This window comes from Mustela erminea, chromosome 14 (genome assembly GCF_009829155.1).
Source record: "Mustela erminea isolate mMusErm1 chromosome 14, mMusErm1.Pri, whole genome shotgun sequence".
Classification (NCBI taxonomy): Eukaryota; Metazoa; Chordata; class Mammalia; order Carnivora; family Mustelidae; genus Mustela; species Mustela erminea.
The window spans coordinates 73828974-73856387 of record NC_045627.1 but is presented as its reverse complement, the minus strand read 5'-3'; the positions used below and the strand labels follow the sequence as shown (position 1 = coordinate 73856387).

Below are 27414 nucleotides of genomic sequence, written 5' to 3'. Positions count from 1 at the left end.
GGTATAGAGGTATAGATCCTGGACTTGCATCAAACCTTTGCAGTCCTCTTGGCTGATTAAAACCAGACCTATGGAAGAGGAACATTATGTGCTTACTGTTATATCATATTATTATTGCGTGTAATTATTTGTGTAGCCCATATTTATACAATAATAATTTAATGAATAAGGTTAGTCAGTTCTTGTAACTCTGATATGATTTCAAACCCTTTGGTTGTCTCTCTCTGCACTGAGAATAAAACCGGAACTCCCTGTATAGCCTATAAGCTATAGGAATGACTTAGCCCCTGCCTAGTCTCCAGGCTCATTTATTTCCAGTACCTTCTGACTCACTCTGTTCCATTTATACTCCAGTCCTTTCTGTTCCTTTAACTTCATATCTATGTCCTTCAACTTCATATCTGCCATCACAGCATCTTATGTGCTTACTGTTCTCTATACCTTCCTGTCCTCCCATGTCTGGTTCTTCCAATCTCAGCTAAAACAATATTACATCTCCTGGGAAGAAGCCCAATCATTGTCTATCACAACACTTTCCTATTTCCTTCCCAGAACTTGTCATATCTGCTCTTGTTCACTGTCTATTTTATATATATCTATATCTATATATATATCTACTAGTAGTAGTAATAGTATGTCTACTACTACTATAATAAGCTTCATGAAAGCAGTACCTTACACATATTGAGATCCTTGCATGTAGCTAAGAGCTTTGTTCTTTTTCTTAGATTATTTTGTGGATTGATACAATTGGACCTCCCCAACTGTCAAATGACAGAACAATCCAAAATCAAAAAAGATAGCACATTAGAACCAGACCATCCCTTAGAAGTGATCTAGTCCTTCATTTCATTGAGAACAGAATTTACACATAGAGAAGTGACATAACTAACCCAAGGTTCATGATGCTAAGACTAGACTGGGACTCTAGTCCAGGCCTCTTATTACCCTTCAGTAAATGCTCTATTTCTTTGGCACCTGTCACCACTGATCTTCCAATGGGTAAAACTTGGCCCAGTTAGGATGATTGAATTGTCCAGGTCTACCCAGACTTTTCTGGTTTTATCACTGAAAGTATCACGTCCCATAAACCCACTCAGTCCTAGACAAATTAAATGGCTGGTCACCCTAAATGGGCCAGTGTCTTATGTTGTGATGTCATCCCAAGTGTTCATGTTAATACATCTTCTCTCCTCCCAGGGTGTGTGTTACTACAGGTAATAAAATATGAGCAGTACATGCTCAGATCAACTAAGATGGTATTTCCTCAGAAGCTATCACTAGCTACTGATCATCAACTGAAAATCAACAAGCCCAATGTTAGTAGACAGGCCTTGAATTTAGAAACCTTCCTCTTGTTATCAAGAATCTAGGACCCAACAGAATATTCTCTTGGAACAAATGTGTCTTAGTCTGCTCAGGCTGCAGTAACAAAATACTATAGGCTCTGTAGTTTAAGCAACAGAAATTTATTTTCTGACAGTTTTTATAGTATTTTGTTATAGTATTTTGTGTTCATAGTGGTAACCTGCTGGGAGTATCTTTGAGAACAGCAATGAGTATTGACTCTTATTGAAAATATTATACTGGTGCCTTGTATAGGGCTTCCAGGGCCACTATAACAAGATACCACAAACCAGATTGCTTAAATAACACAAACTTATTTCCTCACATTTCTGGAAGCTGAAAGTCTGACACTAAAGTGTCAGAGATTTGCTTCTCCTTGGCTTGTAAATGTCTGTCTTTGTGCTATATTTTCACATGCTTTTTTCCCCTAGTATATGGGAATCATTGGTGTCTCTTACTCTTCTTAAAGGAACACCAGTTACACTGGATTAGGGCCCCACCTTTATGACCTCTTTTAACTTTAATTACCTCCAAATACTATTATATTGCAGATTAGGGCTTTAATATATGAATTACTGGGGATTCACAAAAGGTAAAAAGGAAAAAAAAAATCACAGAAGATAAAGATTCATGGGGTTCCTGGGTGGCTCAGTCAGTTGAGCATCTGACTCTTGATTTCAGCTCAGATCATGATCTCAGGGTTGTGTGATGGACCCCTACATCCATAGAACTCCATTTTCAATGCAGAGTTGGCTTCTTTCCCTCTTCCCTTGCTTGCTCTCTCTCTCTCTCTCAAATAAATAAATAAATCTAAAAAGATAAAGATTCACAAAATATAAAGAAAGAATCAAAGCATACAACTATGGAAAGTCATCAGTTCACAGAGGAAAATAGCAAGAAAGAATGCAAAGGATAGGGAACTACAAAACTAGAAAACAGTTTCTAAGATGAAATGAGTAAGTTCTTATCCAAAAATAATTACTTTAAATGGAAGTGGTTTCAATTTTTCAGTCAAAAGGCAGAAAAAACATGGCTCAATATATAACGCCTCTAAGAGACTCACTTTAGCTTTACTAACACACAAGGCTCTAAAAGAATTGAAAAAAAAAAAAGGTATTCTATGTATTCTATGCAAGTGGAAGCCAGAAGAGCAGTGGTAGCTATACCTATATCTAAGAGAACAGACTTTAAGCCAAATATCATAACAAGATATGAAAATAATGACATTCTTTTTAGAGTCAACTCATCAAGAAGATATAATAACCCTAAATATATATGCACCCATTATTGGAGTATCTAAATGTATTAAATACTAACAGATCTGATGGGAGATATATACAGAAGTAAAAAAAAAAATAGTAGGAGACTTTAATACCCCACTTTCAACAATGCGTAGATCATCCACGCAGAAAATTAACAAGGAAATTGTGATGCTTGAACCATACTTTAGACATATACAGAATATTCCATCCAACAGTGGCAGAATACACCTTCTTCTAAGTACACAGGCAATATTCCCCAGGATAAATCACAAAACAAGTCTTAGCAAATTTAAGTTTGAAATCATACCAAATATCTTTTTAAACCACAATAATATGGAACTAGAAATCAACAATAGGAGGAAAGCTAGAAAATTCACAAATATGTGGAAATTAAACAACACACTCCCGAGCAACCAATAGGTCAAAGAAGAAATAAAAAAATATCCTGAAACAAATGAAAATGAAAACACAACATACTGAATCCTATGAGATGCTCCAAAAACAGTTCTAACAATAAATGCTTGCATTGAGAAAAAAAGATCTCAAAAGAACAATCTAACTCAAGGACCTATAAAAAGAACAAACTAACCACAACTAACAAAAGGAAGGAAATAACGAAGATCAGAGCAGGGCAGAAATAAATGAAACACAGACCAGAAATAAAATAGAAAATGTCAACTAAACCAAGAGCTGATTTTTTAAAGATAAACAAAATTGAGAAATATTGAGAAATATTAGCTAGATTAAGATAAAAAAGGAAAGACTACAATAAATAAAGCCAAGAACGGAGGAAGAGACATCACAATTGATACCACAGAAATGTAAAGAATCATAAGAGACTACTATGAATAATTACACACACACAACTGGATCAACTGGAAGAAATGGATAAGTTCCTAAAAACTGCAACCTACCAACAATGAATCATGAAGAAATAGAAAGTCTAAACAGACCAATAATGAGCAAAGAGATTGAATTGGAAATCAGAAACCTCCCAACAAAGAAGAGTTCAGGACCAGACAGTTTTACTAGTGAATTTTACCAAAAGGTTTTTTTTTTTTTTTAATTAATCCCAATCCTTCTTAAACGCTCAGAAAACTGAAGAGGAGAGAATACTCCCAAACCCATTTTATAAAAGCAGTGTCATCCTGCTATTTAAACCAGACAAGGACATCACAAGAAAAGAATATTATCAGCCAATATTCCTGATGAACATATATTTGTATTTCCTATGGAACTGAAAAACTGTTCTCCAAAGCTAAGTGGAAAAGGTAGTTATTCCTCATCTTCTCCAATACTTAGTATTGTCAATCCTTCTAAACTTAACCATTCTTAAGTGTGTATACAATGTCTCTGTGTTAGGAGGACAAAACCCTTTTCCAGAAGCCTTCCAGCAGACTTAATATATTGGTTGTGGCTTGGTCTCATGCCTATTGCTTAGCTACAAGGGCTGTGTCTTATGTCCATGCCTTAGAAGGTGTGGTGCTTTCAGCCTCTAGAGTAGGCGAGGATTATTCAGCAAAAATGAAGAGAAATGAAATGAGTGTTATGGACAACTCTCAATGCTTCCCCAGCATCCCATGGTTCACTGGTTTAGATCTACCGCAAGCTGCTGAATGTAGTGATATGGACTTGATAACTGAGTTCTTTTAAAAGAGGATAAAAAGGCAAAGCAGACTCAAGTTTTGTGTTTGGGTTCTTAGAGACAGTTGGCATTGTTGGGAAAGGTGTAGAGCCAGATTTGGTTCACACACACTGTATTTGTAGAATCAGACTCCTTTGACCCACAGCCCTTTCAGTGGTTCCTGAGATTTTGAAGTACAGTTCAGTTTTCCTGATTCTTTCAAGAACTTTACAAGTTATCTGGAGGGAACAAAATCACCCCTACCCGAGGAAATCAAGAGTGAGTGGATCAGAATTGGTTGTCATCACATCATTAGTTCAAGTAAGAGATAAAGCAAGAATCCTTGTCCCTCCCCACTCCTTTGGGTCTTGATGAACACTCTAGTTTCTTTCCTATCAAGAGTGCCTTCTGAAAGCACTGGCGTTTGAATGAAAACCTTAGGAATCATCAGGGAGATACTCTTCCAACAGTCTCCAGTGTGTTCCCAAGTCTTAGGCATGTATTTGCAGAGAAAGACTATCTACCTTGCTAGTCAAATTCAAGTCAATCATCTCTCTTCTTGGGTGTTTCAAGACAGTGACAATATAATGGTAAAAAGCCTTTGTTACAGTCCATGTCACACATTAAAAATATGAGCATGATAGGAAATGATCTCTATTAACCAGAGTTTGATCTCCATTTTTATTTATGCAGATACAAAAGGCTATTTGGATTAGTAATTATGTTTTTGGCATTTCCTGGGGTTTCAAATTACTTACTGGAAACAGCCTGCTGAATTCAAATACTGGATTCTAAATTTCTTATTCATCTCTAAGCCATTGCTCAACAAAGATAATAGAAATGCTGCACCAGTAAGTAACAACTTGGAATGGAAAGTAGATCATTGGAATTCAGAGTGGATTTTTAGGATTTTGGTAACAGCTTCTTACAAAAACTTTAGTGGACTTACCATGTAACTGAGACAGATTTGAAGTTTCCGTTTGTTTTTGTTTTTGTTTTCTTTTTCAGTTCTGTTATTATGGAGTTGTTTGTTTCTATGGAAAATCTAGCATTTTTTTCAAGTCTTGCCAAGGATATGTCTGTGTTATGTAATTTACCAACATGTGCTTCAGTTCGGTTTTCAAATTTCATTATGCCTACTGCCATGTATAGCAGTGGGTGCATGTGTGTGCAGAGAAAGAGAGAGACTCTTTCAAAATTGCCTCAAGAAGATACTCAATATCCAGCCGGTAGTAGTCTATGAGAGCCAATTTCTTAATAGGGAAGGAGATAATTATGAGCATGAACACAGTACTTTTGGGACTCCGTCTCTCAGATTCCCTGGAGAACATATGTTCTCAGAGCCCAGAGGGAGATTTCTGCCACCCCCACTCAGCATGCCCTCTGCATAACAGGCTGACTCTGAGATAAGGGAGAGAATCATTCTTCAAACAACCCTTTCCCTATCTTCCACTAATGATAATGGCAAGTTGGATGCATTGCTGTCCTACTTTAAAAATCTACTCGTGTGTGTGTGTGTGTGTGTGTGTGTGTGTGTGTGTGTGTGAGAGAGAGAGAGAGAGAGAAAGAGAAAGAGAGAGAGAAGGTGGGGGGAGAGAGAGAGAGAGGCTATCTTCTACTCAAAAACAGAAAAAAGGGGGCGCCTGGGTGCCTGGGTGGCTCAGTGGGTTAAAGCCTCTGCCTTCGGCTCAGGTCATGATCCCAGGGTTCTGGGATTGAGCCCCACATCAGGCTCCCTGCTCAGCAGGGAACCTGCTTCTCTTCCTCTCTCTGCCTCCCTCTCTGCCTACTTGTGATCTCTGTCTGTCAAATAAATAAATAAAATCTTAAAAAAAAAAAAAAAAAAACAGAAAAAAGGCATAAGGCATAATGCTCTTTTCCTCCCATTACAACTGGCTTTATGTTCCTAGGTCAAGAGGCAGGAGTCTTATTAACCAAGGGTTAGCTCCATGCACATATTAACCTTGTTGCATTTTTATCTTTATCACTTCTTCTCTTTCCCCCTTCCCAGTGTTCTGATCACACCCTCCCCAACTTCATGGCTCTCCCTCCCCTCCTCCATCACTAATGCCTGGGAGGGGATCTGATTAAGTACCAGTTCCCATTGTAGAGGTGACTCGAAGCAATGATACTCCGCATTTTCCCACACAACACATGTGATGGATGCCACTCACAAGCCAGACATACCTGCTGAGGATCTAAAGGGGCATGTATAATTCCCAGCCCCCAGCCAGTGATAACTCCGCCCTTTTCTCTCACAAGCATAGACAAAAATCTAAATGCAGGTAATTAAGAGAAAGCTACTGCAGGGATAATGTTGAATCTTCTTGAATGTACAAAGAGAAATAATTTGCATGTTGCATTACTTTAAATGTAATTAGCGATAAATTACTTCTGTCACATTTTACCACTGTAACTCTTAATGCTGGCTTTCCTTTCCAGATTGTTTCTCCATCCTTCCCATTCTACTTTGTGCCCTGGGAAGATCTTTTTGATCTGCTTCTCCTCTGTTTCTTTATCTTCTAGCCAGTGGAGACAGTATCAGAATCTTGCCTGGAGAAAAGGGAAGTTATTGCATTTGTTCTCATCTCTTTCTCTGCTGGCCATGGACCCTCTTCCAAAGGCCACTTGACTCCTGGCAGGGAGCATTCTTTCATACTGGCAACCTTCGCTGTAGCTACAGCTCTCTCCAGTGTTGAAGAATGATACCCTCCTCCATTCCCCCAGGGGTAAGGAAAGAGGGGACTTGGAGACCTCCTTGTTATTAACCCAGGGGTGCTTAACCAACCTGGGTTGGTTGCTGGTTCCTCCTAACTTTGTTCATACATTTGTAACACAGTTGAGTGTTCTACTGCGTCCTCTCTTCCCTGCAGGACCCTAATTTTACAGTTGAGAACAAATTGCTTAGATTAACACCCCTCCCATGAGTTCTGATGTTTAATAGGACATTGTTCTTGGTAATGCATGAAGACCAAAATCCCCTGATGTATAAAAGGAATCTCTCTAAAGTGGTGGATTTGGATTCTGGCAACTGAGAGTTAAATTATTTGAGTATGAGATATCTATTCCTCATTAGTACTGCCTGTATGGCCTTTATCTTTCTGAACTCCTAGGGCACAACTTTCTTTCCATGCTTTTTCTCTTTACCAGATACTCTCTTTTGATCTATATTTTAAGGATCAAATTTATGGCCAAGAATACATAAAGCCTTTCTTGACCCATGTTTTCCCTCCTTAATCCACTATCCCAGAGTTTAAAGCAATCCCTCAGGGAACACACCCAACACACACACACACACACACACACCTTATAACAACTATAATTTTCATACTATAAATATTAATTCTCACTATTCACCAGACCTCAGACAATGATGTTATTCATGATCTGAGTTTGTCTCTTGTATAAACTGGCATTACAGTAAATAATGTAAAAGCACGTCATTGACTTCAGAGGCAGAGGAGTTGGGCTGGAGGCTTAGATCTTCCACTAGCCCACTGTATGTGTATGTGTTGTCTAACTTTGCTGTATGTCTGCTTTCTGAAAGGAGAAATGTATAACAATATTCTCATACAATTGTGAGATATATTGGGATATTTGTCATGTTGTTAAGATTTGTGTTTGTTGCATAGCCAATGCTAAGTAAATATTAGCTAAAACAAACACAGAAGGAACAGGTTGTTTCCATTGAGCTCCTTGAAGGTAACAGCCTGTCTTCACATCTTTGTGTTCTCCTCAATTAGATTTCCAATATATCCTATGGAGATGGTAACTGTAGCCATCAATGAGACCAGCCTCATATAAAAATTTATTCAGGCTACTTAGACCTTCCTTGGTAGAAACCATGTTTTAAAAGTTTCCAACCGGTCCTTTGGGTCCCTGGATGTGCTTTTTCTTTCTGCTTAATTCACTCAAATCATAGATGCCCACTCTTGCATTTATAGGTTGTCTTTTCATTATTCTTTTAGCAAGGGATCTAAATTCCCTTCTCCGTATTTTGCCATCCTCGTTCCAGCTTTTTGGAAGCTTCATACAGGTATTTATCTCCTTTGAGGATTATTTTCACATTGCTTTAAAAGCAAAGGGCGCAGTTCCTGCCAAATCTAACTGCAGAGGATAGAGGAGATCATTAGTTGACTAAATATTTCCACAACAAAAGTTGGGAAATTTCACCCCAAGGGTATTGGTATTTCCAGCCATTCTCTATGGATCAACAATTAGACCAAGTTCATCTATCAATTATGAAACAGCCCAGAAAGAATTTGGACTTTTATTTTTGCCAAGCAGCAAAACAAACTGAAAAGTATGGAAAATACCACACAAATGCCCAAATTAATTTATTTCTGTGTCTGTGACTGTTTTCCCTCTTCACCAGTCAGAACTTACTGAATCCAAGTCAATATTTCTTTTACCACCTACTAGGTGATAGGCAGTCTGTATACCCACTAAAAGAACTCTTTTGAAATGAAGTCTAACTTAATTAAAACCATCCCTATGATGCATCTGCGTTATTTGAAAAAAGTAGATTCTTTTCTTTTTGGCCAGAATGGTCTCATCTGTGAATGAATTCACCAGCTAAAATGGCTTCAGGTTCTCCAAAGATGGTAGTGTGGACTGTCCATAGATTCTGGAGTCACTTTTCATCCTGGCTACAGTTACCAGCTCTGTGGCTGAGTAAGTTGTTTTGTCTGTGTGATCCTCTTTCCTCCACTGAAAAATGAGTATAATAGGATTTACCTCACTATGCAGAGCTGAAGGATGAATGCAATAGGGCAGGCAAATATCAGTTTCCCTCATCACTTTATATTCATGCATTTTACATATCATCTAGGACATGCTGGAACAAATGCAAGCCCTACATAACTTGGTTTTTGCTTCCTTATTTAATGACCACAAGAGCAGAAATATGACCTGATTTATTTGGTGTATCTTCTATTTCTATGAAAGAAATAACTTGGGCTTTGATATGAGATTATTGAAATTTATCTTTTGATTATAGGAGGGAAGTCCTTGTCTTGACTCCTACATGCACATCTATCTCAGATTAGTAGATTAGTGAAAATTCAGATAATAGCCAATGTAAACCTTTAGTGCTAAGGTTCTAAATAAATTGAGTTCTGAGGCTTTATGTCTTTTTCTTCCACTTAAGTGGGAACTCTAACCACCTATTCTGGGGAAATCTCCTTTGAAGAAGGCCAGGCCTATTGGTGGGTACCATGGAGCTAGCTGTGGAAGACAAATTAGGCTAATTTAAGTAACAAAAATCCCCTAGATTGGATATTGGATAGCTCACAACATTGACAACCTGGAGAACTAAGATCAGAAATTGGGGGCTGAGGGGAAGACAAACAAACAAGGGAGGTTGGGCACCATTAAGATCCTGTGGCAGAAACAGTCTTTGTGGACTGATGCCACCAACCTTGACACTTTTGAGAAGATGTTAAGTTCTAGCAGAGTTACCATAATTAATCTCTGTTTACTCCTGTATAGTTGGGCTACATTCTTGAGATTCATGTCCTAGTTATGCAAGGAGAGAGAAGAGGGGCCTTGATTTCAAGCTACCATGATTCTTTAAAAATACGTAGGTAGTTAACAATACTGTGGTGTATAATTGAAAATTGCTAAAATAGTAGATATTAAAAGTTTCCATTACAACACAAACATTTGTAACTATGTGAGATGATGGATGTTAACCAAATGTATAGTGGTAATCATTTTGCAACATATACATCTACAAAATCATTTTGCTGTACACTTAGCTAATACAATGTTGTGTCAATTATAGCTCATACTCTTATGAACCCACATAGAGATGTGTTCTCTGAAAGGCTATGGCTGCATTTGGACAGACATAAACTTTCTAGGATGATCTGGCTGTGCACCCTCTATTTAACTGAGTCTGGCCTCCAAATTTTGTCACACTCAGTGGTAAAATTTCTCTGGAGCCCTGTAAGATTACCAGTGAGCATATCCATGCAGTGAGACATCTATGATGGAGACACTGATGTTGACTTACGCTCAAACATGAAAACTGGAATACGAGTTGCTGAGGTATTTGAAGACATCATGTTAAAAGCTTCTTGTTTGACTTTCAGTGCTGAACAGTGTTTGTTTGTTCCCTTCATTTCAGGCCACAGAAGATTAGTTTTTCCAGAATAAGAGAGATAGCTAAAAGGCAAAATAGCAGCTAAATGAAAAGTACTTTGATGAAAGTGGATTGCGGTGGATAAAAGCATTTATTATGTTTGGAATCAGTTAGGCCTGGGTTGGAATCCAGCCCTCCAACTCTTTTCAGGATGACAAGTCTTGGTATGGTGATTTAAAGTTCTGTGAACCTCATCTGTAAAATACGGATAACAGTGTCCCCTAGAAATGGACGGTTGTGAGCATGAAAGATGATCTATTTAAAGCACTCAGCTGGGGCACCTGGGTGGCTCAGTCGTTAAGTGGCTGAGCCTTTGGCTCAGGTCATGATCCCAGGGTCCTGGGATCGAGTTCCGCATCAGGCTCCCTGCTCAGCGGGAAGCCTCCCTCTCCCACCCCCCCGCTTGTGTTCCCTCTCTTGCTGTCTCTCTCTGTCAAATAAATAAATAAAATCTTCAAAAAATAAAAAATAAAGCACTCAGCCACACTACAGCCCAACCAGCACTAGATCCTGTCTGCCCCCAATTCTTCCTCACTCACAGAAGAAAATAAAGAAGTCAGCTTGGCTCTTTAACTATAAAGCATGAGATTACTAGAAGCCGTTGAGTAAAATTCAAAGGTTAGATGCCACCAGTGAAATAAAACATCAGTGTAGAAAAGAGAGGTCATGGAGCTCAAGCAAAGAGGAGACAGAGCTGTGGTATCGGCATAATTCCTGTGTCGGGGGAAAGCTATTTGGCACTGGAGTCACTTGTGAAAGAGGAATCTTCAAAATAAGAGAAGTAATTTTCACAAGGTACATGCTGTGTATCAAGCTGTGTCCTTTACACACCCAGCTCCTGCTTGGGGCACTCCATCCCATGGTGTGGTTAGTAAAACTGAGGCACAGAAAGGCAGTGAGTGGATTCCTTCTGACCTCAGTTCCACTGCTTTCCAGGTCAAATGGTAGAAAACGACTTCCTTCATCAGCCCGAGTTTATGTCTCTTCCACTGAAGAAAGCAACCAGCAAATTTGAGCCATTTCAAATTGGAGTTTGGGTCAAGTGTTAGCTGTGATCTAGTCAATAATGATGAAGGCAGGCAGGGAGAGAATGGTGTCTCTGAATAAACATGAAGTTTCCACTGTTAACCACATACATGGCAAGGGTGAGGGAATTGGGGGCGGGGGGTGGCGGCAGGAACATTGCGTTGGCAAATCCAGGAGGCCCCATTCACATTTTAGTGCTGTAAAAAAAAAAAAAAAAAAAAAAAATAGACTTAAAGATAGAGATACAGCAGTAAGATAATTTCATACCCTGTCAATGTTAATGTTACCCTTATGCATTAACTGGCTCACCCAAATATTATTTAATCTAAGATAGGAATGGGCAAACTATCACCCACAGCCACATGTTTTTGTAAATAAAGTTTTATTGGAACAACCACATCCACTTGCTTATGTATAATCTAAAGTTGTTTCTATCCTTCAATCTCAGAATTGAGGAGCTTCATAAGAAACCATATGACCTGGAAAGCCAAAAATAATTAGTGTCTGGTCCTTTGGGATGTGTGCACACATCCCAAAACACATCCCAACACACTTTGGAAAGTTTGCTGGCTCCCTGGCCTGGGGTAATGTACTTATGTTTGAATTTGCCATTTACTATTTGATTAGACCCCAGATATTTAAAAGTTACGTATCTACTGGTTGATTTCTACAAGTTAGAAAGCATAACCAGAAGGCTATAGCTTTATTGCTCTGTAAGATATTAACCAGTATAGAACATTCCAACAAATTCATTTCTGTATTCCCCTTGACCTACTGACTATATAAATTCCTTTCCTTAAATTCTCCTTTGAGGGGCGCCTGGGTGGTTCAGTGAGTTAAAGCCTCTGCCGTCGGCTCAGGTCATGATCTCAGGGTCCCGGGATCCAGTCCCGCATCGGGCTCTGTACTCCGCAGGGAGCCTGCTTCCTCCTCTCTCTCTCTCTCTGTCTGCCTCTTTGCCTACTTGTGATCTCTGTCTGTCAAATAAATAAATAAAATCTTTTAAAAAAAAAATTTATCCTTTGAGCCAGATTTGCCATCTCAAGGATCCCCTCACTAATATTAAGTTGAAGAGATGTTTGATCCATGTTCATTCTATTTTGCATGAGTCATGTTTTTAAAGTGTGGGAAGTTCTAATTCGGCAACTCCAAGGGACACCTTCAAATACAACGTGAATGGAGAGGGTGCTAAGTCTCAAGACGGGGATGGTAATACTGGAGAACCAGTACCTCATTTAATGCACACAACAACCCTGTAAGGTATGTTAACCTACAAAAATGGGGAAACTAAGGTAATAGCAAGACCCATCTCACTGGGTATTTTTTGGTAGTAAAAAAGATAGTGCAAGTCAAGCATTTAGCACAATACTTACTGCTTAATATTTATTCATTAAATTATTATTATTATTATTATTATTAATGGCATTATCCTGTATATAACCTGTTTCTTCAGGTGAAAGTAATAGACGTTTGACTCCTATTAGCATGAGCAAACAAAATTTATAAAGGAAGTTATTAGAGGAAGTACCTTGTGCTCATAGAATCAAAGGAAGGGCACCTCTTCTCCACATTGGCTAAGGCTCAGAGGTGAGAAAGCCAGCCATGCCTTAGAGATGCAAGTGATTTGGTTTCACAGGACTGTAAACCCTGATCTAATATGGAATTGGCCTCATTTCTTCTACCCTGTAAACTGAAGCAGAGATTATAATTTCCTTACCTTTGGATCCCCATGTTGCTCAGCATGGTGCCTGCCACCTAGTACATGTTCAGTAAAAATGTCTTGAGTTAAATTACCAGCCTGTTGTTGGGGTTGGTAAGTACGTATGGCTAGCAAAAAAAAAAAAAAAGTCAAGATCTATAGAAATAGCAATATATCTGATTTTGGTGGTACAGATGGAGGCCAGGTTGGGATGAGGGCTTTGAGTGGTAGCCTGAGGCTACATTTCCTCTTCACAACTATAAAATGAGACAAAGCTAACATTTCCAACACAGCTTGAGTGTCCAGACATCACTGTTGTGTTCTCTTTCTGTTGTCGGAATCTTTCTCTGCTTTGGGGGAAGTGAAGAGATAAGACCTATTCCCCTTAACCCCTAGGGGCACAAGATTGGCCACCTTTATTACATTATGGGAGCTGTCTGCCTCAATTGCGCTGACAAGGCCTGCCAGGCCTGTGCACACATCCCGGTCCTTCTAATCCCTTCAGTTCCATCACCTGGACGTTTTATTTGAAATTGATTTTTAAATGTCTGAGTAATTGAGGTTTATGTGTAGTTGCCTCTCTGCAACAGAGGTAAGCTGAGGCTGCTTATAGCCTCATTAAATGCTGATTAAATGTGATTGCATTACTGGAGACCCCGATTGGTGCCATTCCTCAGGGCACCTATCAGAGAACAGATTCCGCACTTGGCAGATTCGAGTCTGGAGAGCAGAAACCGTACAGAGCTGGGCTTTGCATCCTCTGTTCACCTTCCACAGATGACCAGCTCCCATAGGAGGGCTATTTTCCAGACTTCTCATCTGTGGTACACATACAAGCCTTTAGACTCTGGTAAAGGCAAAAGATCCACTTTTTTCCCAAAGACATGAGACTCTCACCGGAGTCAATCTTATGACCCAGAGTTCTGAGGTGGGAAGTGTAATGTCTTTTGGCACAGATCTAATGACCTGGACAGTTCTAGAACCTCTCTTTCTGTCTTTCTCCCCTGCCAGTGTCCCACTCATACCCTGCATGTATGGCCCCGGACTTGTTCTTTACCAAAAAAATTTGTCTTCAGATTTGGCACAAAAGGGTCATAAGAGGGCCTTTAGGGAACAAAAGAGACCACTAGGAATGGTTGTGATCTTAAAGACATTCTCTGTCCTCCTCATTCTTGTTAATAGCTTTGCCACTGCCCATTGCCAGAGGCACACAATTTTGAAGTGGGAACTGATGGGGGCAGACAAGTTTTGATGTTGAAGTCAGGAAGTCCGGGGTTTGAATCTTACCTCAACTCATTACAGCTTGGGTAGCCATGGGTAAAATCCTGAGTCTCTGGCTCGGTTACTTCATCAATGAAATGGGTGTATATCAGAGCCTCCTTCACAGGGTAAAGCTGTGAATACATCCTGAAGTAAGACATGTAAAAGACTGGGCATAAACAAAGAATTCAGTCAACGTGAGTCCTTCTTCCCTAAAGGGATTGTAAAGCTCATCTAAAAAACAAAGAAACAAAAACAAATTTAAAAGAAACTACACCTGACCCCCACACACTTTTTTTTTTGTCTTGGATTCTCCATTATGGATCATGAGCTCTGGGTTGTATAAAAAGGCATCAACAATGTTTTGGAGGAAAAAGAAGGAAGGTCAAAAGGCAGGGTTCTGAGACCTCCAACCTCTCCTGGAACATACACTATCAGGAGCAGCTCATTTTTAGTCTATTTTATGTATTGGGGTTCTACGTAATATTTCTATTGAAAACTTTACACAGCTTTAAAAAGAAAAATTGACTACTATTACTGTATTAGAAAATTCATGGTGTTCACAAGGTGAAGTTAAGAAATCCCTATTTCCCATCACACTGCAATGTCTTCTTAGCACACCAGGTGGCAGAAGCTCCTTGGCATGTATGTGAAGAAATTTCACAACCTGTCTGGACTAGTGCATCACTAAAGCTTTTGCAGTAGAGAACAGAATGCACAGATTCAGTTAATTAAAGGCTAAGTCTCTAGGATTTGGAGTTCTCTCTTTTTTTAAGCCAAACCCAGAGCAGCTGAGTTCTGTACTTGGTCTTCCCAGAGTTGTTCCTAACGTATTGTCTGTCTCTAGCACCTTGCACTGAGCAGCACATTGTGTAGGAATTCAGCAAGTGTTGGTCAATAGAAGGTTCTCCATTCCAAGTAGGTCAGACCTCAATTCCCATAGTTTGTGCTGGTTTTCCCTGAAAGGCCCCAGGAATGTATGCTTTGTCCTGAACATGTGTCAACAAAACAAACTAAGAGAGAAGCTTCTGGAGAGGGATATGGCAGGGAGGACCTCACCGGGGAGGCAACGATGGAGATGGGCTCTTCCGGAGTTAGGACTTGGAAGAGAAGAGAAAAAGCAAGTGATTCTTGGCAGGATCCAGTGTCAGAGCATAAGTGAAAGGCAAGGCTGAGCAGAGTGTGTGGATAAGAAAAAGATGTGAGATTCAAAAGAAATGGGAAAATGTGTTTCCCTAGGTGATACTTAGAAAATGTTGGGTCCCTGGGGTGCCTCGATGGCTCCATCAGTTAGGCATCCGACTCATGGTTTCAGCTCACGTCGTGATCCCAGGGTGCTAAGAAGGAGCCCCACCATAGGCTCCTGTCTCAGCAGGAGTCTGTTTCTCTCCCTCTGCCCCTCCCCTCACTCTCTCTCTAAAATAAATAAATAAATAAATATTTTTGGAAAAAGAAATTCTAAGAAAATGTTGGGTCCCTGTCTTCATTTTTGATCAGAGAATTCAGCCACTGTTAAGCAGTGCAAATAGAGATCTTCTCCCAAAGTATTTAGCCAGGAATCTGTGTCCCTTTCCAAAAAGGAGAAGAGATAAGTAGGGCAAAAGGTTAGGCCACCATTTATTGGACATTAGTATGTGGCAGGCACTTTACTAGACACTTAAAGTGGGCTCATTTAACACAAAGAGCGACCCTATTCATACATTCATTTATTCATTCAGCATAAATATATTCAGTGTTAACATGTTCTGGGCTTTGTATAAAAGCTCAGAATTTTGATATAGCAGTGTATAAAACACCTCGCATCCCCCTCCTTGTGGAACTTACATTTGTAGGGGTGAGAAGAACAATAAAATAATCAACTAACACTTGGTAAGCATGTAGAAATATTGGGTATATTTCTGGATATACCCAGAAATAAGTATCTTCAAATGCTATACTTTTAACCCCAAGGCCTTTCTCATGCTCTTGGCATCATTGGGAAATTTCTGTTCTTTTCTCTTGACATACTTTCATTCTCTGAAACAAAGGAACCAGCCAAGGTCCACTGAATACCTTTGAGAAACCTACAAGGCCTACAGGCATGCCTGCCCATGGGATGATTTTGAGTTCTGCAGAGACTTTTTATTACAGGAGTCTTGAACACTACATACTCCCTCCACAGATGAAATCACATCATTGCTTTTAACCCATCTCAGTTCAGTTCCAGGTATGAATTTATAGACTGCTGCTTCCAGGCCCCAGCAGTGTCACTGTGACTTAATACTCTGATTTTACAGTTTTCCTGGTTTAGTCACTTATTGGAGCCTTTGGGTATTCTTTCCCTCCCTACTTCTTCTTAAAGAAGCATGCTCATAGCCCATAGCAAAGGTAAACACAGTAGAGTTCACATCTACACAATTAGGGACAAAGGGGTTCCCCTCTGCAGGCTCTGTCCTGGAAATTGACTTCCCAGTCAAAAATCTTTAATAAAGGTTCTTTAATGAAAGTCTCATCTTTGAGACCGAGGCAGGGTTTCCTGTGAAAGTGAAGAGCCTCCAACTACAAAATATTATAAGTGGCATACAGTGTTTCTCAAAATGATTTCAGAGCATTTATGTATTATTTATGTATGCATCTCTCTTCCCATATAAGCAACTCTCACTGAACTAAAACAATTTGGGGGATCCAGGTGGTAGATCCAATGTGTGACCGTGCGTGTGTGTGTGTGCGTGTGTGTGTGTGTGTGTGTCTTGGGTGTGTGTCTTGTGTGTGCTGGGGGAGCAGGAGGAGATTTGCATTCCCTTCATTTGTTATTTTTCTTTGTTCACTGAAATGTGGCATACACATTAAATACATATTTCTCTCTTCTAGAAGAAAAATCTCTAAAATAAACAAGAGAGAAAATTCCCCCTTCTTCTTAGCACTTCTGTTTAAGGGAGAAAATTCAGAAGATAAGTGCTAAGACATGCAATAGTTTTAGAGAAAACACATTATGTTAGACCCAACATAGAACATTCAAAATGTCTGTCTTCAGATACTGACCTATCTATAAAAAGCATACCCACGAATTCTGTACAAAGCATCAAGGAAGAGCCTTGGGTGAAGAAAACTAGGGCAAAGGGAATGTGAACAGGATCAGCAGTACATACACTTCTCAGTATCCCTGGAAGTGCTCCCAAAGATGACACAAACCTATTAAAACTGTCCCCCTTTAGGAACCCCCACATAACCCCCTTAGAGTAACCAAAGTTGCCAACATTGTCACCTTCAATGAATCTCAACTGCAGATGAAATAAAAGCCCAACTCCTCCTCTCAACATTCAAAACTTCCAAGGTCAAGACCCTACCTCTTCTGGAACATACACTATAAAACTCATAGAAAATTATAGAAACTCATAGAAAATTATAGAAACTCATAGAAAATTATATACCCCTCTTGGTCATAGAAGCCAGGTTTCTGCCACCCCAAGGATATTACTGTCTTCCAGTTACTCTGTTTCTTTCCCCTGTATATTTACAGTGATGGGTCTAAAAAAGAGATTAGCTAAGTACAGAAGGAAGACAGAGCAGAGAAGGGAGCCTGGGATGAACCCCAGGGGCACTCCAGTATTTAGAGCGCATAGTATAAGAAGGCAGAGAGAAAGAGAGAGCTATTCCTGAAATGGGAAGAACTGTAGGAGAGTATGGATCTCAGAAACCAAGAGAAGAGAGGGTTTTAAGAAGTGAAGAGTGGTTAACTGCCAAGTGACCCTGAGAGTGAAGTGAAGAAGGAAACACGCCTATTGGTTGTGTTAATATGGACATCATGGAACTATCTTCATGGGATGTAAAAGCAGGAAACCCAGCTGAGGGTGTTTAAGGGAGAAGGGCAGATGAGGGGGAATGGAGTTCTCTCAGGAATTACACTCTAGAGGGCATTTTCCAAGATAGCTTAACCTAATCTTTAACAAGTCCATGACATAGGGAAAAAAAATGTGTGTGTGTGTGTGTGTGTGTGTGTGTGTGTGTGTGTGTGTGTATTCCAAACTGAATTCCATTTAAGGCAAAATCATGTAAAAGATAAAATCAGTTCCAACATAGAGACCTTATTTGGATTGTTACTCAACTAAACCAACAAGAAAAGACAGTTTGAGGAAATGTCAATCTAAATTAGGTATCAGATGATGTTAAGGAATATTTGTGAATTGTGTTACGTGTGATGACGTTATCATGGTTATGTAATAAAATGCACTTATTTTTAAGGAATGTACTGAAATAGATAGAATTGGAATGTCATAGGGTTTGATATTTGCTCTAAAATGTTGAAACAAAAAATGAAAAGAGAGATGAAGGAAATATGACCGAAGCTAATAATTTTTACATTTGTATGGTGAGTACATGGGGGCTCATTATAAAGTTCTACTTTTAAGTATCCTTGAAATTTGTCATAATAAATGTCACAAAATAGTTGTACTGTGAGGGAGAACAGAGTAATAGGACAGTAGCTAGAGAAGAATGTAGGTCAAGGGAAATTTGGATTTTTTCTTTAAGACTCTTTTTAAAGAACAGTTTTAGGTTCATTAGAAAATTGAAAGTGAAGAGATTTCCCATGTACTTCATGCCCTGACAAATGCATAGCCTCCCCCATTATCACTTCCCTCCACCAGAATTACAACATTTGTTACAACTGATGAGCATACATTGATACAATGTAATTACCCAAAGTTCAAAGTTTACCTTAGGGGTCACTTTTGGTACTGTACATTCTTTGGGTTTGGACAAGTGTATAATGACATGTATCCATTACTAGGATATCAGAATATTTTTACTGCCCTAAAAATACATATTCTGCTTATTCATCCCTCTACCCTCCACCCAACCTGTGGCAACCACTGATCATTTTACTTTCCCTATACTTTTGCCTTTCTGGAATGTCTTACAGTTGGAATGATACTGTAATATAGCATTTTCAGATTTTTTTTATCACTTAATAATATATTTTAAAGATTCCTCCATGTCTTTGCATGGTTTGATAGCTCATTTCTTTTTAGCATGGAAAAGTATTTTGTTGTGTGGATATACCAGCTTATCTCTTCACCTGCAGAAGGAAATAAATCTTGATTGTTTTTACTTTTTGTCCATGATCACTAAAGCTACTATAAGCATCCATGTGCAAGTTTTTATGTGGTCATGAATTTCCAACTTCTTTGGTAAATACAAAGGAGTGCAATTGCTGGATCATTCTATAAAAGTCTGGGTAGTTTTGTAAGAAATCACTGTCTTTCAAAGTGTCGTACCATGTTGCATTTCCACCACAAATGAGATTCCACACTGCTTCATCGACTTCTGGTATTGCCAGTGTTTGGATTTTGGTCCTGCTGATAGCTATGTAGGGATATCTCACTGTCATTTTAATTTTCATTTCCCTGATGACACATAATGTAGACATCTTTTGATATGTTTGTTTGCCATTTGTATACCTTCTCTGATGAGGTGTCTGGGAAGCTCTTTTGCCCATATTTTAATCAAGTTGTTTGTTTTCTGATTGTTGAGTTTTAAGGCATCTTTATATACTTTAGATAAAAGTCCTACATCAGGTATGTCCTTTCATAAGTATTTTCTCCCAGTCCATGTCTTGTCCGCTAATTCTGCTAATTGCTATTGTCTTTGACTGAATACAAGTTTTAAATTTTAATGAAATTCGGCTTATTCATGATTTCTCTCACGGATCATGCCTTTGGTATTGTATCAAAAATGCCATTGTTATACCTAAGATCATCTAAGCTTTCTCCTATTTAATTTTCTATGAGTTTTATAGTTTTGACTTTTACATTTAGGTCTATGATCTATACTGAGTTAATTTTTAGGTAAGGTTCCGGGTTTATTAATTTCCATGTAGGTGTCCAGTTGTTCCAGCACCATTTGTTAAAAAAAAAAAAAAAAAAATGCTTCATTGTATTCCTTTGGTCCTTTGTCAAAAATCAGTTGACCAAATGTGGGCTTATTTTTTGGCTCTCTATTTTGTTCCACTGATCTATCTCTTCTTTCACTAATACCATACTATCTTGATTACTATAGCTTTACAGTTGGTAAGTCTTACAGTCCAGTAGTGTTAATTCTCCAACTTTTTTTATCTTCAATATTGTGTTGACTATTCTCAGTATTTTACCACTCCATATATACTTCAGAATGAGTCTACCAATATCCACAAAATAGTTTGCTGGGACTTTAATTAGGATTGCATCGAATCTACTGAACAATCTGTTGGGAAGAACTGACACCTTAACATGATTGAGTCTTACTGTCCATGAACATGGAATGTCTCTCCATTTATTTAGTTCTTTGGTTTTGTTTACTTTAGAGCTTTGTAATTTTCCTCATATTTAGACCCTGTACATCATTGTACAATCTTTATACCAGAGTATTTCATTTATTTGTGTGCTAATGTAAATGGTATTGTTTTTATTTTTTTTATTTTAAATTTTTAATTTTTGTTAAAGATTTTATTTGTTTATTTGACAGACAGAGATCACAAGTAGTCAGAGAGGCAGGTGGGGGGAGGGGAAGCAGGCTCCTTGCTGAGCAGAGAGCCCAAAGCGGGGCTCAATCCCAGGACCTTGGGATCATGACTGGAGTGAAAGTAGAGGCTTTAATCCACTAAGCCACCCGGGCACCCCAATGGTATTGTGTTTTTAATTTCAAATTCCACCTATTCATTGCTGCTCTATAGGTATTCTTTTTGTATATTAAGCTTATAGCCTTACTGTTATTATGGATTTGTCCTAGGAGTGTTCTTTTCTGTTTTTTCAGATTTTCTATATAGACTATCATGTCATCTTCAAAAAAAGAAAAGAAAAAAGACACTTTTATTTCTTCCTATCAATTTCTTGTCTAATCATATTAACAAGGACTTCCTGTATGATATTAAAAAGAAGTGGTGAATGGAGACAAACATACTTTATGCCAAATGTTAGTGGGAAAGCTTCAACTTTCTCACCATTACATATGATGTTAGCTGTAGGTTTTTTATATATTCTTTATCAAGTAGAAGAAGTTCCCCTCTACTTCCAGTTTGCTGAGAGTTTTTGTCATGCATGGGTGTTAGATTTTGTCAGATGCTTTTTCTTACTCTATTGATACGACCATTGGGTCTTCTTTTTAAGCTTTTTGATGTGATGAATTATATTAATGGATTTTTCAAATGTTGTACCAGTCTTGCATACATGAGAGATTATGTATTATCCTTTTTATACATTGTTAGATTTGATTTGCTAATATTTTTGAGGATTTTTGCATCTATGATTATGAGAGATATTGGTCTATAGTTTTCTTTCTTATAATGTCTTTTTCCAGTTGTGACATTAGGGTAATGCTGACCTCCTCGAATTAGTTAGAAAATAGTTCCTCAGCTTCTGTCTTCTGAAAGAAATTATAAAGCCTAAGTATAATTTTTTCCTTTAATATTTGGTAGAATTCACCAATGAACCCATCTGGATCTTTGAGGAAAGCTTTTAAATTGTTCTTTAAAGAAGAAACACTGTGATGACAAGGATCCAAGAGAGAGGGAGAAAGAGATGATACAGGAAAGACAGGGAAGAGTCATGGTTCTAAGTACCTAAGGAGACCAGAAGACTCTACCAATTCCAAGTGAAAAATCTGGCCTCTGAATTTTGAGAGGAGAAGAAAAGTTGGCAAGTAGGCCAGTGGACTTGGTACTAGAAAGGAAGATACCATTCCCTTAGATCAATTCTACTTTCTCAGTGACCCATGAAACGAACTGCTCAGCAAAGAAATAGCCCATGGTGACACTGAAGGTAGCAGAAGAAAGGAGACTGTATGAAACAGATAATTTGGGAAGGGAAAAGTGTAGTTAGATTGCCAAGTGGTATTAAGAATTCATTAGAGGTGTGGAGTTATTAACTGCAATTAAGAAACATCAGCAATCTCAGTGGTTTCCCCTGGCAATATCCTCCAGAAATTGTTTAGGTGAAGGCATAAACTTGATAGTTGGTTCTAACTAGGTTGGAGCTTTGCAACATATGTACACATATATTGAGAATAATCAAACGAGGAAGTCTACATGTTTGGAAGGGACCAGTTATAAAGATGGACAGTAAAATTTACAGTAGGGAAGTAAGGACATGCAGAACAGAGGTAATGAAGCATGACACATTGAACTCCAAGGATCAGACAGCCTTCACATTAATCGAGCAAATGCCGTGTTTTGGGCACTATTTGAAGTATTTTATATATAGTGAGTTATTGAATCATTATAACAACCCTGAGATGTATTGTTATTGTTTACCACTTAAAGACAAATAAACTGAAGGACAGAAAGTTTAAGGGACTTGTGAGCACCCCCACAGCTATTAAATGTTGCTTTAGAAGCCTGACATCACAGTTGCAAAGTTTACACTAATGCACTAATGACCCAGCCTCATTTCAATTTTTGGAGGTGGTGTCGTGAAGCAGGTGAGCTGATGGCTAGGAGGTAGTGGACAGAGAATGGCATGCTTGAATAGGGAGTTCAAGGGTTTGAACATTAGTAAATGTGGCAGGATAGGAAAAAGGTCACTAAAGACGAGAAGATTAAGGAAATAAACAGCCTAAGAGTTGGATGACAAATTATCACAGATATTGGGGCCTTTGAGAATGGTGGCAAGTGTTAAGGAAACAGATTTCCTTCCTGCTGGACTTCTGAAAGAGAGCCTTCTATGCTGACTTCTTTTATGACATCCCAAAATGGAAAAACATATGTTGCATTTCTCATATTTATTCATCATGATATTCTTTCTCTCAAAACATATAACAATATACATAGGGATCTAGTCCAAGAAACAACGCAGAGAAACTAACTCCAGGGCAAAGCCTAGATTATATCCTCACCCAATTCCTAATGCCTACACACCTGAACTTTACCACCCCCTCACCCCAAATTAACCAAGAAATCGTTCTGAAAATATTTATATTTCACTGAGGGACAAACATGTGCCTTTGAAAATTATATATTACAGGAATTTGAAAGTTTCTGCTTTTATTCATCTTCATCAACACTGAGCTCTAGTCCAAATGGTCAAATGAACTGTAATTCTGATTGCCTGGAAAATCTCAGCTGCAAACCATTCTCCCAAAACAATCCAGGCCTGCTTTTCAGGCTTGAATTTTAGATGAGGCAAACAATCTGCAAGATAAACATTTGATCTTCCCCCTTGCTGAAGGCCACCCAAATACTTGGTTTTTGAGACTCATTCGCCATCACTGCCCTATGATTGTAACTGCCCTATACTTAGAGACCTGGACACAGTTCAATAAAGAGCTGCCCACCCCTTTCCTCCTATTTTCTCTGCTAATGCAAACCTTTTAAACTGCTGAACTTTTTATCGGATATTTGTTACTGTCATTTGCCATTGTCTGTTCCCAAGATGATGGATCTGTCACTAAATCCACTTCTCCCTAAGTCTTGGTGGGAATTGAATTGACATTCAAGTGCAAACAGCCCAGCCGCTAACCACAATACAATTCCAGCCACCATTATCCCACGTCCAGAGTAATTTTAATCATTTGTAAGCAGCATGTGAGTGGTAAAGTTAAAGTCAATGAAGAAAGCAAATAATATTGGCAATGGTTCCCTCAAGCAGCTCTCAACCTGGCTTCCATTGTTATATATTACCTCACCAACTAGAATGCATTTGCTTCCACAGTTTCTTGTGATACCAAACTGGCTTAGAATGGCCATCTTTCATATTGCTATGACTATGTTATCATCACAGGGTAACTATATAGTACGATTACATTTTTGTTGGAATTTCCCAAACATGATTCTCTCTTCTCTTTCCACCAAAGAGGAGCCATGGAACACATCTAATACAAAGTATTATTTTGGGGGTACCTGGGTGGCACAGTCAGTTAAGCAACTGACTCTTGGTTTTTGCTCAGATCATGATCTCAGAGTCCTGAGATCCAGCCCCACATCAGGTTCTGTGCTCAGCAAGGAATCTGCTTCTCTCTCTCTTCCTCTGCCCCTTCCCCCAACTTTCTAAAATAAATAAAGTTTTTAAAAAATTTTTAAGTATTATTATTTTTATTTCACAACCCTAGGCCCATGTAAACAATGATCAATAACTTCTGGCAAACAAACCTAATGCCGCTGGTTTCTTTACAATGTTCCATTTTTTTTCTAACAACAAATCTCTATCTATCTCTCTGTAATTATCTACCCATCATCTATCAATCATCTACCTATTATCTATATCTATCTATCTATCTACCTATCTATCATCTATCTATCTATATCTTGTGTTATAATCATTGGCAGTGTGTTGGAAAACTACACTGAACACAAAATTAAGCTCAATGGTCTCAGTGAATTCTGGTGTCAACATGAAATGGATTTCGAAGTGTCAAAGAAATTTGTAAAAGTAAGGTTCACTTGTATTCCTCCACAGGAAACATTCTAAATCAGCTTTTTAAAATCAGCTTTATTGAGATGTAATTTACAAACAATAAAAAGCCCACATTTGAAATTCACAAATCAATGAGCTTTGAAAAATATAGAAAGGAAAACAACCATTAGCAAAAACAGGATATAAAACACTTCCCATTTCCATCTCAAACTTTTTTTGTTTTTTAAGATTTTCTTTATTTGACAGAGACACAACAAGAAAGGGAACACAAGCAGAGGGAGTAAAAGAGGGAGAAAAAGGCTTCCTGCTGAGCAGGGACCCCCCCCATCCCACCCCCTCCAGGCAAGGGCTCTATCTTAGGACCCTGAGATCATGACCTGAGCCCAAGGTAGACCTTAAGGACTGAGCCACCCAGCCTCGCCACCCAGACTTGCCCCCCGACCATCTCAAAATTTTTTAGTGTCCCTTTCCAGACAATGCCTGCCCCCATAGGAAACACCCATTCTGAATTCTATTTTGGAGTGTTTTGCCTGTTTGGGGCCAATTATTCACTTTATACAAATGAAATCGTATGGACTGTCGTGTAGCATGCCACATTGGCTTATCATGATACTTTTTTTTTCTTCCAAGTTTTTATTTAAATTCTCGTTAGTTAACATACAGTGTGATATTAGTTTCAAGTGTAGAATATAGAGATTCATCACCTACATACATCACTCAGTGCTCATCACAGGAAGTGCCCTCCTTAATCTCCATCACTCATTTAGCCCATCCCCCCCACCTCCACTCCAACAACCCTGTTTGTTCTCTAAGAGTCTGTTTTTATTGAACACTACATCTGAAACTAATAATGTTGGCTAATTGAATTTAAACAAAAAGGTCTTGTGGGGTTTTGTTTAAGAGTCTCTTTGGGACACCTGGTTGGCTCAGTCTGTTAGGCAGCTACCTTCGGCTCAGGTCATGTTCCCATGGTCCTGGGATCAAGTTCCATGTCGGTCTCCGTGCTCTGGAGGGAGTCTCTTCTCCCTCCGTCCCTCTCCCAACTCATTCTCTCAATCTCTCTCACTCTCATGCTCTCTCTCAAATAAATTAAAAAAAAAAATCTTTCTAAAAAAAGAGTCTTTTTATGATACTTTTGAACTTCATTTATTTGTTTAGCTTTTAAGTCTATGTTCCATTCTGAATTGATCTTTTTACGTGGTATGAGGGAGTCGCTGAGGTTTGTGTTTTTCCCATAGAAATAAAAAATTTTCTTTCCATATAGAATTACGTTAATGCCTTTGTTGAAAATCACCATATGACCATATGTGGGGGTCTATTTCTGCAATATCTATTATGTTCCACTGATCTAAATGTGTATATTTACCTAACATCACACTGCCTTGATTACTGTAGATTTGTAGTAACTCTTAAAATCATATAAGGTAAGTACTCCAACTCATTTTTCTTTCTCCAAACAATTTTAGCTGTTTTAGGTCTTTTGCATTGCCATATAAATTTCAGAATCAGCTTCTAATTTTTTAAAAGCCTGGTAAAATTCCTATTGTAATTTTGTTGAATCTATAGATTAATTTATGATAGGAATATTGTATCATCTAACCTAAGAACACGATCTATCTCCCCATTTATTTAAAAATTCTTTAATTTCACTAAACAGTGTTCTGTAATTTTGAACATAGATTTCTTGGCATGTTTGGATATTTTTATGGTATTTTAAATATAATTTAAGTTTTTTAATGTTTAATTTTTTATTATTAATATGTAGAAATTAGTAGATTTTTCTATTATGACCTATGTCCTGTGACTTCATTAAATTTGTTCATTCATTCACATGGCTATTTCTAAAGACTATTTAGGATTTCCTGCACAGACATTTACATTGTATGTGAATAAAGGCAATTATATTTCTTCTTTTCTAATCTGTATGCTTTCTTCTTGTCCACTGAACTAACTGGTTAAGACCTCCAATACAAGGTTGAATAGAAGTGGTAAGAATGAACATACTCGTTAAGCTTAATGAAAAAACATTCACTATATCACCACTTTTAGATGGTATTAGCTGCAAGTTTTTCATAGATGCCCTGAATCAAGTTGATTTTGACCTTTCAATATATTGTATTTTCATTACTGTTCAACTAAAAATATTTTCTAATTTCTTTTAGGATTTCTTCTTGAACATATTGGTTATTTAGAAGTAGGTTAATTTGTAAATATTTAGAAACTTTTCTAGATTTTGTTACAAATTACTAATTTAACTATGTTGTGGTTAGAGAACATATTTTATAACATTTCTGTCTTTTAAAAATATTTGTAATATTTCTTTTAAAAGCCACTGAGACTTATTGTATGGCCAAGAATATGGCTTTTATTAATATTCCATGTGCATTTATAAAGAATATATTTCTTATGATTGTTGCATATTATGTTCTGCAAATTTCTCAATTGGGTCAAGTTTGCTGACAGTATTTTTTAGATTTTTTAAATACTCTTAACACTTTGTTTTGTTTTAAAGATTTTGTTTATTTATTTGACAGACAAAGATCACAAGTAGGCAGAGAGGCACGCAGAGAGAGAAGAAGAGAAGCAGGCTCCCTGCTGAGCATAGATTTCCCCTCCCTCTCCCCCCACATACGGGCCTCAATCCCAGGACCCCGAGATCATGATCTGAGCTGAAGGCAGACTTTAACCCA

At 38.2% G+C, this 27414-nt stretch overlaps 1 long non-coding RNA gene across 1 annotated transcript in view; it reads right to left on the bottom strand.

The window, feature by feature from the left end:
- Positions 1 to 11044: 11044 nt before the first annotated feature.
- Positions 11045 to 27414, bottom strand: part of LOC116573003 — a 58820-nt gene continuing 42450 nt past the window's right edge. The window contains exons 5-7 of the long non-coding RNA XR_004278571.1: positions 14391 to 14497; positions 13122 to 13231; positions 11045 to 11601 (exon numbers count right to left, since the gene is read on the bottom strand). This is a non-coding gene — a long non-coding RNA (uncharacterized LOC116573003). The remainder of the gene's footprint in view (positions 11602 to 13121; positions 13232 to 14390; positions 14498 to 27414) is intronic.